The 15869-nt window shown below is 42.5% G+C and overlaps 1 protein-coding gene across 21 annotated transcripts in view; it reads right to left on the reverse strand.

Moving 5' to 3' along the window:
- The window catches only part of PPFIBP1 (PPFIA binding protein 1), a 110986-nt gene that overhangs the window by 56115 nt on the left and 39002 nt on the right, over positions 1–15869 (reverse strand). The window contains exon 1 of one of the 21 annotated variants that reach the window (XM_048050160.2): positions 2041–2270. The exons of 19 other annotated variants lie outside the window; for them this stretch is intronic. The gene's annotated coding sequence lies outside the window, so the exon portion shown is untranslated. Of the gene's footprint in view, positions 1–2040; positions 2271–15869 lie in introns of those variants that run through there. One more of the 21 variants, XM_048050157.2, reaches the window with a different exon arrangement.

Below are 15869 nucleotides of genomic sequence, written 5' to 3' on the forward strand. Positions count from 1 at the left end.
AAGGCATTCACCTGGACAATTCTGAAGACAGTCTTGTCCTTTCTCTTTTAGGATTTCCTAGCTCTGATAACCAGGTCCTGCTAAAACATAGCAAATATGGTCATTTATGAATGTAGAATGTGAACAACCGATGTTGGATTTCTCTCTGAAGGCAAAGAGCACAAAGAGAAGCCCAAGACTGCTGCTGCCCCAGACAAAACACTGATTCCTTGCAGCTCTAAGTGGAAAAGGACCAACATCACAGGGCACCCACAAACTCGCAACAGCCTATTAATAAATGGGAATTGGGAGTGCCCACGATCCCACCAATGTGCATAAATACCTGAGGGCGGGTAGTAAATACCTGGGAGGTAGTAAAGAAGACAGAGAGGCTCTTCTCTGTGGTGTCCAGTAACAGGACAAGAGGTGATGGGCACAAATAAAAACACAGGAAATTCCTCTGAAACATTTTAGCTGCAGGCTCAAAATGTGATAAGGAACAGAGTGCTCCCTTGTTGTATCACATCTGCTCACAGCACACCCCTTGTTTCTCACCTTGTATTTAGGAAAAAAATTAACTGGGGGCAAGGAACTGCTAATTTACACTTCCACAATAAAGGCATGGTTCAGAGAAAAAAAAAGTCACCCTCTACACTTCATCCAGGCACAGTCACCCCTCCTGTTTCCACATCCTTGCTTTTCCTAAACAAAGGTTGTCTGTGGTTATCAAAAATCCTTAAGACAGCTGTACTGAGGAGAGCCACAGTGGCAAACAGTGGCACGTACAGCATCCAGGAGGCCTCCAGCATTCACCCCACTGTCACCTGGCCCTACCTCCAAGGCAGGCGAGATGTCTGCCCATGCAAGGCTTCCTCCCCTGCTACAACAAAAGCAGCCACGCCACCACGAGCAACAGGGAGAAATTTTAAGATAAAATTTGGTGAAGCAAGACCATGAAATCACACTGCTCTCAAAAAGTCTTCCACCATTTGTGGAGGGTATTTTAGCAGCCAGAACGAGGCCACAGCTGAGAAACTTCGAGGCAAAAGAAAAAAAAAAGAACAGAAAGCCCCTAACCCAAACAGCTGGAGATGACGCAACAAGATCCCATTTCCCCAGCTATTTGGTCCTAAAAGTGGTCATTGAAAGCTAGCCTGGAATGGCACATCCTGCTCTGGCCACCTTCCCAGCACAGTACATCACATCTAGTAAAACCACTGCGACGGAAAAATATATTGAAGGCATTCTTCCCCAGTAAGGGCAGAGAATCACTTTTATCCTTTGCACACCATCACCAGCATGCAGGGAGCAGATGGGCAGGGAGGAAATCAAAAGACCTCATACACCAGCAGACTAAAGAACCAAACTGCACAGAACAAGAAAAGACAACAAACTGCAGGAGGAAGAGCATAGAAAGGGGAGGTGTGGAGGGAGTCAAAGAAGTGCAATTATTAGACAGAAGTCATAATTCAGCAGCCTTTTGTGGAGTATAGGAAAGGACAATACTGAAACACCAGTGGATTAATCAATGCACCTGCAGAAGGGAACCAACTTCACAAAGCTTAAGAGTAGCCCATGCTGAACATTAACAGAACTAACCTTTCCTGTTAAATATTTTCCTTTCTTTGCTTTGCTTTTTATGACTCTGGTCTAATAGAAATAAAACCTAGCAGAAAACGCAAGGATTTCTTTTTCCTTTTATTTGCAGTGACTAAAGAAAACCACAGAGTCAGATATGAGTGAAAATCCATCTTAAAGAAGTACACTGGAGTTCCTTAAGAAAATAAGGAATAGCTAATATTTCAGATGATTAGCAGTTTCAATTCCTTTCATTCACAAAAGCAAGAAGAAACAAAAAGACAAATCCCTTTAACATAGGTAGATCTACGACACAGCAGATGAACAAGAAACCACGGTGCACACAGAAACAGGGAGGCAGACATGAAATCTACCCCTGGCAGAATGCCACTGAGAACACACCTGGAAGGAAAGCACTGACAGTGCCCTGACAGACCATTTAAAATAAGTTTCCCCTTGCTTTTCAAGAAAATAAAGACTTACCTTCCTTATTCCTTCAGTGCATACACAACCAGTGCTAGCTGGGGCAGGGGGGCTGTTCAGGTGTTTTTCTAAAGAAGCAGATCCCTCTTCTAGAGCTCACAGCTGAATACCTTGCTCATGCTGACAAGAATGAGCACTGCTTCAAAGAGGCTGTATTTACAATCCACCATTAAACAAAACAAAACAACACCAAAACAAACAAACAAAAAAACACAACAACATACAAATGCAGTTATCTCCACTACCAGTTGCAATCAATCTTGTCGCTATCTGACACCTCTATTGCATCCCTGGCTGTTAGAGAGATGACGTTATTTGGTCTTACTTGTTTAATGTTCTCTCCTCTGGTCCTGATACACCATCCTGGTTGCTAGGGCTATGCTGTTCACTTTTCAGTAGGTGGAGATTTTTTATTTTTATTTTTAAATGACATACAAACCCTCTGGCTACAGCGCTAGCGAAGATATATTCCAAATGACTTACAGAGGAAACAAAAAACTGCCCTGCAAATAAATCCAAGGAAAGCTATAAAAAACAAAGGGCTTACGAGCCCTGTGAATGGGAACTGCAGTCTGCTGGATTCAAACAGAAAGCTGCCTGAATATGGATTTCAGAATCAGATATGTAATGAAGATTGCAGACCTTAAAAAAAAGTGCTTTAACATTTTATGTATGTAGGAAATTATTGTTTCCCCACCCAGGGGCTCCCTCTTTCTGAGATCAAACAATACAACCTGAGCCATCAGGGACAGCATATCCAAGCCCAGGATCCTCTAAAATTATTTTTTAAGAGCTGAGGAGAATCAGCTGCATCCCAGCAGGTCCAAAAGCTGCAAGGACACACAGTGCACCAATTGCATCCTCTCCAGGGAAGGGTAAGGTCTGGCCTTTTCATCCCACTCACCCTCGTCTGTACGCACACACACTGCAAACATTCAACAGTTGGAAACAAAGCATCAGCTACAGATTATTCTTATGAAATGATACAATAAGATGGATGACTTGAGTTTCCCAGCTCTCCCAGTGCTACGTAACAGTCTTTAAAATTGGAAATTTTGATACACGGAAATGGAACATCTTGATTAGGGTTTGTTTCTGACAGCTATAGAAAATAAAAAAAGAACCCCGAGGACTAGGCTATTCTCCTAGGAGTCTGCCACAAGAATGCAATAAAAAAGTCCACAAATTACAGCCATCTTTTATGGGGAGGGTGAGGAGGGAGAGAAACTGTACTGCAGCAGAACCAAGATCCCTAATTTCACTTTGCTGTAAAAATTAATGTCAATTAATCTCACTCCTGCATCTAAGAGATGACTGTGCGAGAGGTCTGAAGCATCTTCTGGATTTGCCTCTCCTACTTCGCAACACAAAACCAATACAACCGTAGCAATTAATTTCTACAAGGTGAGGCTCTATTCCATAAAAAACAACTGTCACTTCACACACACAATCACACCTATTTGTGCTTTTACTCGCTGGGCAGAAGAGAAACATGAACACAGAGAGACTTATTTGCAAAAAACATTTAAATAATTAGTAAAAATTGCCTCAAATGAATTTGATCTAAATCTCTGGCATAATTTCTCATGGGATGTTTTGAATATATTCAACTATAGTGCAATCTGTCAGTAGCAAATTAACACTTAATAATGAATATACTCAGCTAATTTACAAAAGGGGTCATTAACATTTCTGTTAAAAATACGACTGTTTTATATGTTCCAGGACTGGAAAAAAATTAAAAAGAAAATGGATCCTGTCAAATACACTGCTCTGATGTTTTACAAGAAAACAAGAGATGAAGTTTAAAAAGTAAAATATGAAAATGCTGTAAATAGCTTATCAGGAACACTGTGGAGAAGAATCTTAACGTGAGGCAGGGACAAGAAAGTAGTTATGCCCCAGATTCATTCAAAGACATGTTCCAAGCTGTGTTACAACCTGTGCCCGGAGCAGGAATAACAGAAGACAATCACATCCCCTATGCTGTGTCAAACATACAAAATGACAAGAAGCTCTCGGAGACTGCAGATCGCCTGCCAGGAGGTTGCTGGCAGCAAACCCTGTGGTCTCACCTGGGCACATGGCGTGGGGACACCTCCCCGACAGCTCTTCCTGTGCCACCCAACAGTGCGTTCCCGTCCCATCATTCTGGTTGCCCACAGCCTCCCTTACAAATCACAAAAACCTATCCACACACCACAGCTGGGAACAGCAGAGCACCTCTCGAATTGTCCCTCTCTGTGATAACCGAGCAGTCACTATGCACCGTCCAAAGCTAGAAGGCCTGGTGAGAATGGACACGTCCCCCACGTTCCCTTGGACATACAAGGAAGCTGCTTCATTTCAGGAGGGCTACGAGAAGCCCCATCCCCAGAGCACTTCTGTGCTGTGCAGGTGACAGAGCAATGGCACAAATTGCCTGGAGAGGTTATGGAGTCTCCTCTGTGGAAATCTTCCAAAGTCACCTGGACGTGGTCCTGGGCAACCTGCTCCGGGTGACCCTGCTTGAGCAGGAGGTTGGGCCAGATGACCTCTGGAGGGCCCTTCCAACCTCAGCCCTTCTGTGATGTTGTGAAAGCAGAAATACGGTGGGACTGTGCTCAGGCCTCCACCAACCTGCAGGCTCAGCACCAGCCCAGAGCTGAACACTTGACAGGTAGTGGTGGCATCCCTTATGAAGCATAGTTTTCATCATCTTCTAGTGGTTCATCCTGGGCACGTAGGAACTGACACAACGGATGGGACACAAGGTCTGCTAGCACCCAGCATCCCACCTATGCTAGCACAAAGCACCAGCAGCCTCCAGATGAGATGGAGGAACTGTGAAGCAGATGGGTGCCCACCACATCAGACCTTCTTCTGCTAAAGACTGGAGGCCAGGATACAGACTTGGGTGCAAGTCAAATGTCTGGCTTCAAGCCTGTCTACAAGGTCTTCCTGAAATAGCTAAAAGTAGCCTTTTTTTTTTCATTACTGGCACAAAAATGTTATATTGTAAATGTTATTATGAATAAAAAACAACCCCAAAGTTGCCAAAGACTTATTTAAATAGATATGTTTATTTTTATAAATTTCTTCTTGAATTTGCTAAACTCAATGACATCAAAGCGATACTGTTCTCTAATTAAGCAGGAGTACAAAAAGGCAACAAATGACCCTGTTTCCTAACTCCAGATCTTCCTTTATTCCCTGAATTTCATTATTTCTTTATTATCCAACAGTCGTTATTTATTTCCTTTAACTGATAAAAATTATTGGAAGCACACTAAGGCAGAAAGCCTTTCCCACAGTACGTAAGATATATCCTAAGATAAAAAGTATCAAGCCATAGAAAAGGCTTTAAACTATTTTAATAGCATGAAGGACAAAAGTCTTTCCAAGATATAATTGTTTACACTTGGGAAAAACTTACCTCAAACCATGCAACAACTTTAGTACCAACCAGCTTAGCCACATATATTCTTCTGCACTTCGCCTTAAAATTTGTAAAATACATTGTAAGTGGTGCAAAAGCTAAGCCTTGACAAGATAAGTATCCTTCAGATACTCTGACAGAGACATATACACAGCAAACAGCTTATGTAAACACCCAAAGTCTAAGAGTCAAGGTTTATGGCTTAGATTCATATCCAATTACAAGCCAAACTATTTAATTTGGTCTGCAGCACTGAAATCATTGTGGGTGCTTGTCTCTGCCACCCTGTACTCTAGCAGCTCTTTTTTTGTTGCAATGGAATGGAATTTAGAAAGCACAGCATATGACGGTTACTTCATTTCACGATGCACAAGTTAGCTCTGCGCTCTCTGCATGCCACAGCCCCAGTCCAGGCAGCAGCACCTTACCTGCAAAGATGCATCATGCAAAGACCTGCCTGTAAACACTGCTTAGACTTGTTTTAACTATTTACGCACAAGTAATCCAGGGTCAAATGGAGGCTTACAAAAAAAAAATTTAGGCTGTTTGTGTTTTACTGGTTAGCTGTTTAGTAAATCATTTCCACTATTCATGGTAGAGAGTTTGAGAAATCAGTATGTATTTTTCTCACATTTTTCTTGGGTCCACTGATTAGAAAAACAATTGAGATATTCATTCATCTCTCTGAGACTACTACTGCAAGCAAGGAAATGCCTCACATTCCCCATCAACACGTTATTGACATGCCATGGCTACACAGGCTATGAAACAAAAAAGGCACTGTTGATCAAAAGTTCAAACAGTAGTTCTTCAAAATACCTTAAGAACCACCAAATCCACAACATAAACCCAGGTTTAGATCCGATTTCAGAGCTCACACACCTCCTTCTTTTAATGGGCTGATTCCAAGTACCAAATTCACAAACTTCCAGATTTGATAGTGTTTGGCTTTACATTTTGGACCTTCATGTCTAGGATTTGATTTCAGACCTTCTAGATGCACAGTTTCAGCATTGTCACTGCATAAAGCGAAAGTACAGTGCACCAATCACTGAAAGCTCAGAAAATAAATAAAATGTTTACCTATATTAGTATTTTCACATTCAACAGTTACAGTTTTTGAGTCGCACCTCAAAAACATGTGGACCTTGCATTTTCTTTTCTCCTACACTACAGCCCTTTGCCAAGACCTCACAATGGAGCTTTGCCAATAGCTTGTTTTCAGGTAGCACACTGAGGAATATGAGAGACTCTGCGCCCAGGCAACCTGCTTTAGGCAGCACATGACCTTAATCACTATTAAAAAAGAACCTTCTACTTTGGAGATTTACTGAAATATCAGATGCAGGAACTGTGTGTTTCAAAACAGATCTTGAATTTTGAATTAACTCTCAGCTTGCAAAAGACATGAGCAGTTCACATGCTATACGTGTATCCTAAAACTTGCATGTTTATTCACATCACTGAGGAAGCAAAGGCTCTCCTCTCTTCTGAATGCCACGTTGATGAGCGGCAAACGAACAAGCACCCCCCCCCCCCCAACCCTATTATCACAGTGCAATTTTAAGGAGCCATATGCTGTTGTTAACCCTGCCTAATGCTTGTCCGGGGATAACGTGGACATGGGGTATGGGTGATACTGAAGGGTAGGACGGCTTTCACCAGCAAGGTGGAGAGAGGCAACAGGTTGTCACGAAGCCAGAGGTGTGACTTTTGCAGAAAGAGGGAATGAAAAAAAAAACAACTGGTCCCAGCCCTACTGTCTTCCCTTTCTTCTGCAGCAGGAAGAGGAGGGAAACTGAGAAAAAGAGGTGGCAGAAGAAACTATGACTTGCTTCTGCTTCCTCCAGCAAGAGAGAAAGCCTTGGAGCTTTCTCCTTCTCAATTCCATAGACAAGCCTCTCTGCATATGGAGGAGGGAGAAATATCCTATCTGTCACTGATGGCCCCACCAGCGAGATGAGCAGAACTTGCTGGCTTAACAACAGGGTGAAATTCAACTTACAAGATGGAGAAAAATCTTAGCAGTGAGAAACTTAGGACATGATTGCATTGATGCATTTTTGATGCCCAACCAGGACAAATCTGTGGCTGAGACAAACCCATCTAGACTTCTACAGGATGACAAGGTTACTGATGGAGTAAACCTGCTATCTGCAAGAGCCAAGAACAAGGTACCTACAAAATTTGAGGGGGGGGTTGCCCACAAGAGAAACAGTTGGCTGAATTTCATCAGTCAGCCTGATCATAGAAAAGGGAGTTTAGGGGGACAAGTGACCTGTTCCAGGTGGGGCCATTAAAACTTGAAAAGCTCATGGCATGGTTGCAAAAGCAAGGGAAATGGGAAACAACCAGAATGTACGTACAAAAGGAAATGCAACAGTGATGGAAAAGCATCATGAACTCTGTGGGAAAATAATCCCCATGACATAACATGGTGGGGAGGCAACATACCAAACACTGATAAGGAAGGAGGCACTGAGCAGATGGAGAACGTGAAGATGCTGTAATGGTAGGGCTGATACAGGCAGCAGTGTGCACTCTATGATGACAAGTCAACAGGATGACGGCAGTACTATCAGCTTCCAGAGAAGCATGCTGGCTCTGTCCTACCTGGCTACCTTTCCCTTACTGCTCCATACTGTGCTGAGTGTACAAGCAGAGAAGGGAGGCCACGCGGTACCCCCCAGCCCAGCAGAGAGCAACCTTCTTTCTGGTGCACCAGCTCAGTTCAGAGTGTATTACCTTGAACCAGCTATTCTCACCTGCAAAAGTGTAATTTAAGAGAAAAATCTCTACAAACGTGTTCTGAAAAGTCTTGCAAGCTTTACTGCTCAAATGCCACGAGCCACCAGCACTTCCCCCCTGCTGTCTGGTTCAGCCATCGGTCTCTTGGAGGCAATGCAAGGAGTTGAAGGGGAGAGGGTGCAGACCAGAAGGAAAAGCATCGCACACATCCAGCAAAGGAGCACAGCATGGAGTAAACAAGATTGTGGGCTGTTCGTATTGCCTCCTGAACAATCTCAGATCATGAAATTCAAGGCTGTTTGCGGTGCTGACAAAACTAGAAAATTCTAATGCAGAACCAGCAGCAGTAAGAGCCAATGCTGTCCTTTAGGCTGTCACCACTCTATTGAAGTAGGCAAAGTTATCAAAAATACGTGGATGCACGCATCACAAGCTGTCATTGCTTATTTAATACTAGCTTCAATAATTATTTGTTTTAGCAAAGGAGTTCGGCACGAGTTCTCCGACTGCCCCAAGATGAGGGGACGGGCACGCTGTCCTGACTGGCCTCACCAGGAAGTGCTTTGCTGTGAGGTGGACAATACACAGCAGCACAAGTCTTTGAGGTTTCTCATCTGAAGGTTTTAAGAATTAATGTCCTCCTCGTGTGGTTAAAAAAAGTGTATGAGACCAAGTTCACTTGCTACAGATCACCTGCTAAGTATGAAACAACTCTTTTTTGATTGTATAGAACAATGGAAAATGCCTGTTTTATTAGATAGAGCAATACACTGTGCTTTATTACTGACCTTACTAACGTAGGCTTAGTAGTCTGCCTTTAGTAGACATGGCTATAAAATGCTAAAACGTAGAACAAGATAACTTTTAAGAGCGGTACAGGCCAGTTCACAATCCTATCACAGAAGCACAGTGACGATATACCTATAAACCACCTGATTTGGATCCCCAGAGCAGTCTAAGTTGTCTCAGCAAACCACATAAGCAGCACACGGGTTAGCACATGCGTCACCCCGTGCTGCCCCAGCCAGCGGTGCCACAATCCAAGTCAGCGAGTCTGATGCAAACCTAGGTGTGGTTAAATCATACAATAACAGCACAGGAATAGTCACGTGCCACTCTCCATCGTTACATACCTGTAATGTGTTTGTGCCAGTCTACAACTGTGATATGCCAGTCAGGTTCACAGACTGCTGGAAAGCCTGTTCTACCACAAACCTTGCAATATCTGATTTCTCCCTAAACTCAAGATCTTACAGAGAAGTAATTCCACCAGGACCCTAGTTTTCATTAAGAAAATGGAAAAAACAAAACAAAACAAAAAAAACCACCACAAACATTTGAACCACATGGTTGCTGAAGGAAGTTTGATGTGATCTGTGAATACCCAGTCTGAACATACAAAGCCGCTCATTTGAAATGCAATATCATAAGGCATGGAAGGATGCAATATCATAAGGCATGGGAGGGATGTGGACGGGGGAGAGCTGGATCACCTGTTTTCTTAAAATCTGCAATACTAAAAAAAATAGCTTAGGTGGCTTAACTGTTTCCTTTCTCCCATCCTTCACTCAACCTACAGATACAATTAAAATAAAACTTGAAAAATAATGAGTAATTTAAAACTATTTTAAATAAAATTTGTTTTTATAACATAAAAAGACCAGAAGTAACTGCACCACTGTATTGGTAAAAAGTGGTTCTTGGGAAACGTCATGTTTTTCTAACTTTCTGAAACCTCACTGTAACAGAAGGTAACAAGGACAGAACCATGCATCCAGTATTTAAAGTTCTGCCTAGCCATGATTTATACACATCTAGTTAGCTCCTCACACACACCCTTGAGCTCTGGGAACTGCTAGGATAATTCCTGCAATTAAAATGCTGATGCCAGAATCCGTTTGCCAAAAGGAAAAGCCACCACCCTCTGCTCCAGCACAACTGGGCATGTTTTTACAGGAGTTAAGTAAAAATCACAGCTCAAGATGTGAACTCTCCCACAGTTGAAGACACTTATTAGAAATGTGTAATCCACCATCAAACAGGAGTGGCACAAGCTCTGTGCACACCGCGTCATCTTCCACAGACCACCATGCCCATACCCTAGCAGAGCAACCCACGCAAATCAGAAATTTGGGGAGCTTTATTTGATTGTATCCAGCGATCTCTGCTGTGCATTGGGGTAACAATACTGAACAAGTCTCACACCATAGCAGCATCATGCTTTGGTTTCCCTGTCAGACTCTGTATTAACTTCTGAGTGATGGATATCAGCAACATAGACAGATGAACATAGGACTGCTAGTCTGCCAAGATGTAAAGTTAAAACTAGTATAGAATAATTCAATGGATGCTGACTGGCAACACCCAAAATATTTTGGATGAATTAATCAGTCCTAGTATTTCCATACAAATGTGCCCCTGAACGCCTATTCTCAAGATAAAGCTTCAAAATCCTTGAGGGATCAGATACACTTTAAATGTTACATTTCTTTGAAGTATTTTCCCTTTGTATTTCAATGACACTTCAAAGTTTTCCTTCTTACATACAAATCAAATTAAACATCTCCTCCTAAAAGAAGGAGACAATAAAAGCATTTCACATTTTCACAACCTTTGGGTGGGGGGTATGACTCAGTCTAACAGAAAGCATATACTAACTATACGAAGATTCTCACTATACCAGCTGCCCAACAAGGATTTCTTCAGGTATCAAAGGTCAAATAGAACCACAGTACAGCCCCAGTCCATCCTGTGGCTGAAGATCCTGGTCCAAGGGAGTAGTGCAGGTTTAACCTGCAGGATGCAAACAGTCTTGCTGACATCAAGAGAGTGTTTGTAATCAATGGCAGTGCCCAGACCACAAAGGCCACTGGAGGGAAGAAGCTGTTTATGGGAAAAGCAGAGGTCCATTATGAAGTTTAACAGGTGTGAGCTGATCATCTTCAACAATTTTCTTTATAGACATGGGGGAGAACTCAGCAGGACTCCCAAAACACTGCTGAATTTCTCAGTGAATGGGGAAGGGTGTGGCTGGCAAGACACAACAAAATATAACCAGATTTTCGTGCCTCAGCCAAGAACCTCACTGGACCAGCTGAAAAAAAGAAGGTTCTAGAAGTTGTCCTCACTATCTATTACCAGGTCAAACAAAACAAAACAAAAACAGAAGCAAACAAATAATGTCACTTTCTCAATATTGCCATGACCCAGGGCAGCTCCACATCGGAATTGTGCTGAGCTGCTCACAAAAAAGCTCTGCCGCTGTCCTCACCCCTCCAGCAGCACTACAAACGTGTTATTTTACAGAAGTACTACTTCCTGCAGCAATTGCCCTCCTCACAGCATGAAACTCTGCCACTTCGGTAGGTGGATTCATTCAAGTCAAGGTTTTGCTTAACCATAACTACCATGATATTTTACTTAGTATACGTTCAGGCTTCATTGGTAAATTCTGTCACTTTGGCAAATGAATTTCAATGCATCAATATCAACATGCTCACCATTGGTATACTACAGTTCTGAAGGACTGAAATACCCTAGAAATATTGTGTTACTGAAAAAATGCTGTTATTACCAAGTTTTGAACATGAAGTCTAAAAAGGAAGACCACAGAAAGCTCTAACTTGAATGCTACAACACGAAGACTATTCTAGGACAAACTTCTAAGGCCAGCCACTGCAACTGTGCACTCAAGTTTGCAAAAGTTGTCTGCTCCTCCAATTCACTGTACAATTTACCTGCTTTACCCAAGGAAACAGTCTCACTCGATCAATTGAAGATATATACTGTGTACAAATAAGCTGCAAGTTCAACAGTAAGCCCTGCTGAAGTTGCTGGAAATCCACATAAGTACAAGGAACACTTGAAAGTTATGTATCTAAGTGCAAGATTACTGCTGTTAAAGCTTTTACAAATATAGTTTCATTATATTATTTTCCACTGAGAAATAATTCTCCCTATTGGAACACGTCTTGCCTTAAAAAATAGTGAAGATAAGAAACTAAAAAAAAAAAAGGGTTTTCTTCTGATCTGAGCATAAGACATACTGCAATACAATCCGAGTAGAAAATACAGCAACAACATTAAATTTGTTGCCTTCAACACAAGTTTATAGAAATGCCAAAGTAGTGCCCTCCAAAGTGGGACAATAATATGTTCTGCACTATTCCTGCTGTTACTGGCCTTACCCAGCAAACTATCTTTGGATCTCCCAACTTTTCCAATGCCATTTTCACGCTAAATTTAGAAGTCTTTGACAGAAGCCCAAACTCCCTGATGCTGGGAAGTGAGAGAGGGAAAACATCCAGAAGAATTCCCAATTCAGTGAAAATACATTAAAACAAATGCATTGCTCACATGGCAGATTTTTGAGAAAGCTGTGGTCCCACTTTTAGTCAACTGTTGATAAATTTTTGGAAGAGAGTTCATCTGGCCGTATGTTTAACAATGAAAAATGGCAATCACCACTCCAGTTTATCTAAATTCTAGTTCAACATACAACATCAAACTGAAAAATGTCATGGGTATATTCATTAAAAGAAAAAAATCTGGCGGGGATCAGGTGTCTCAACGTGGTAATAACCAGAACTTTGGAACTGGAGGTACATGAACCATGCAGCTGGCCTCTCAGATTTGCTTTTTGCCCTTTGTTAAAATTTTTGACAGTTCTGAATAACAAGCTTTTGTTTCCTGTAAATGTCTCAAGGATCATAAATGCATTCAGGCCTTCAATAATATTTTATTAAAATATCAGTTCTTGCTCTTCTACTTGACTTGCAGGCAAAAGAGTCTGCCTTTTTAAGGAGATAATCCTAAGTAGCTTCTGAGAAATGCCACAAATACTGATTTGCCATTTCTGTGCTCTGGTTTGTTGTGTCCGTCCCCCCCCCCCCCCCCATATTCCATTTAAATTGTCTTTAAAAATAAAGTACAGTGCTATACAAGATGAAGTTGTATCAAGAGATAGCTCTATTTTACAGATTGTAAGATCTGAAGAAGTAATGCCAGCTAATTGAAAACCTTCAAATAAGTAGGGTTTTAATTGCCTGCATTGCATTATTGTGCCTAAAGAAAGAATTGGGGAAATAACATGAACAAGACAACTGCTTAAATGCTATTCCATTTTCCTCAGCCAAGGATTAGCTATCAGTGAAGTAAATGCCAATATTCAGCCACATTTCTGACACATTTGTGCCCATTTTGAAGCTTCTGCAAACCTATTTAAATGCTATTCAAGGAAGAGTTGCTTATGGTTTATAAAAAAACTTCTCTGTTTAAGGAGAAGGAGCCTGTGGACTTTGATGCCAGCTTTGCATACGAAGGCTTTTCCCAATGCTACAGCGGAGTGGTCCAAGCACAAAATTTCCAGTTTAGGGGGAGATGACAATTGAACGTCTACACAACAATCTGGCAACAACAAAAAGAAATACAGTATTTTCCTAATTCCAGCTGCCCAGCTCAGGAGAGGTAACCTTGCTGAAGACAGGCATAAAGATTAAGTAAACTGGGTATTAAATCACAAGAAACACCTTAGCTAGACCACATTTACCCTGAAGGGCTTAGACTAAAAGTTGCCCACCTGAGCTGGGAGTCCTGTCACTTTGCCTTTACTGCTATTTCAATGGGTTGGCCCATCCAAGGAAAGCATTTGGTCATCTGCCTGTGCAATCACCCCTTAGCAAGTCATCATGGTGGAGATGACTGCAGGGGATCTTCTCAGCAGCAGGGAGAAAGACGGTGCTGCACGTAGAAATAGCGTCTGGGAATCTCCACACTGCTACCAAGGCCACACTTAGCGTGGATGGGTACTCAACCTGTGGCTGAGCAATGGGTATCTTATGCGTAATCAACACTCTACCTGTCAGCAGATCTCAAGCAACTCATCTTCCAATCATTTAGCACAGTGGGGGGAGAGGAGAATCAAATGTTATTTCCTACTAACACTAAAAACTAACACATGGCTTTCATGAAGCATGACAACACCAAGTCACAATTTAAAAAAAGAGAAACACACTGCATACGTGCCAGAACACATACGGCACCACATGGACATCTCCGGTGTCTGTGTACCTTGCAGGTTTCTCGTCCAAGGAGTGTGGCCCAGCCTGGCGCTTCTCTGCTTGCAAGACCTGATGAGATCCCAAGAAGTTGGTGTGGCTGCTGGCCAGCAACCCAGCACTGTGCAGCGCTCCAAAGAGCCATATGCAATACTTAGCGACAGCAACAGCACTGCACGGGGTTCCTCTCCTACTGTAACATAAGCAAGGCTCCAAACTTGTTCTAGGTAAGAGACGAGATAGTAATTCAGCCATATCTCCACGGTGTGGATCATGGCATTCACTTCAGCTGTCATAATACATCGTAAATTACACACAACTGAACTCTTAATAATGCAAACCTCAGAACTGTCTACTTATTTTGCAGTAGCAGAAATTAACAGATGTTGACAACTTCTCAGATACTAGGAACATTAAAAGAGACAGCCATGTCCATTACTACTACTTGTCATGTATGTAACATGGTTTCTTGCCATCATAACTGTCTACATTAATGGTTTCTCCTGATGTAGCAGCATTGGTAGGCTTCTCTTTTCCATCCTCCCAACAGGCAGTTATTTCAGTTACTCAGAGCAGTGCTATCCCTACCTTTAATGACAGAGGATTATTACTGTCTGACAGACACCCCACTCAACAGGGAAGCATAATCTTAACATGAGACCCTGGCAGCCCAAAAAGCCTGTGGCACCAGACATCTGACCCAGACGAGCACTCATGGGGACCATCCAAAGCACATTATACCATGTTCTCACTGCTCTGTGCACGTTGCTGCTTCTACTGCTCTGCCCAGAGTGCTGTGGCACCGCTTGGAGCCTGGTAGAGCTCTTACAAATACGAACACAGCTGCATACAGTCCCTATGTGAAGAGCCCTTTATTTGCACAATGTGGGCCATGCAGATGAGACAGGCTAAGATGAGTCCAAGATACAGAACATGCACATAAGGGCAAGGCCAGATCATCTATTCATAGGACGCAAATATATTAACTTCTGAATGTGACCAAATCTGCAAAGAAAGTAGTAAACAGTACTAAACTGATGTACTGAGAAGGATCAGAAGCAGAAGGAGAAAAGGAAAGACAGCAATAACAGAAATCCATGCCAAGGTTTTGCACAGAAAAGCACCAAACCCACAAAGAGGCTCCTATGAAAACTTGGAAGCTGGCAAGTACAGACCACCTTTGCACCATTGCAAGACTTGGGTCTAAAACATTGACAGTCAACAAGGCCATCCCCCCAGATAGCCAGAGATGTGGCAGAGTGTGACATCCTCCACCTGAAACATTTTCATCCCCTACTGTGAGCCTGGAGCAGATACGAAGGGCACTAGAGCAGCCATCAGTTAGTTTTTCATTTTCCCCACAATGCTGCAGCACCTGATGGGATGCACAAGGCTATTTTCTATCTTCGTGTGGACAGGAGATGATTGTTAACTGCCCAGATGCATGACCACCAAGGCTGCTTCACCACTGTCATTGCCTGGTGGACCTCAGGCAGCACAACACCCAGGGTGTTGCATCAAGTCTTGACATCAAGTCTTGCTCAGCAGCAAGACCGGCAGGCAAACCAGCCAAAACACCTCTGGCACCGACCCTTATGAGCACAGCC

This window comes from Anser cygnoides, chromosome 1, assembly GCF_040182565.1.
Source record: "Anser cygnoides isolate HZ-2024a breed goose chromosome 1, Taihu_goose_T2T_genome, whole genome shotgun sequence".
Lineage (NCBI taxonomy): Eukaryota > Metazoa > Chordata > Aves > Anseriformes > Anatidae > Anser > Anser cygnoides.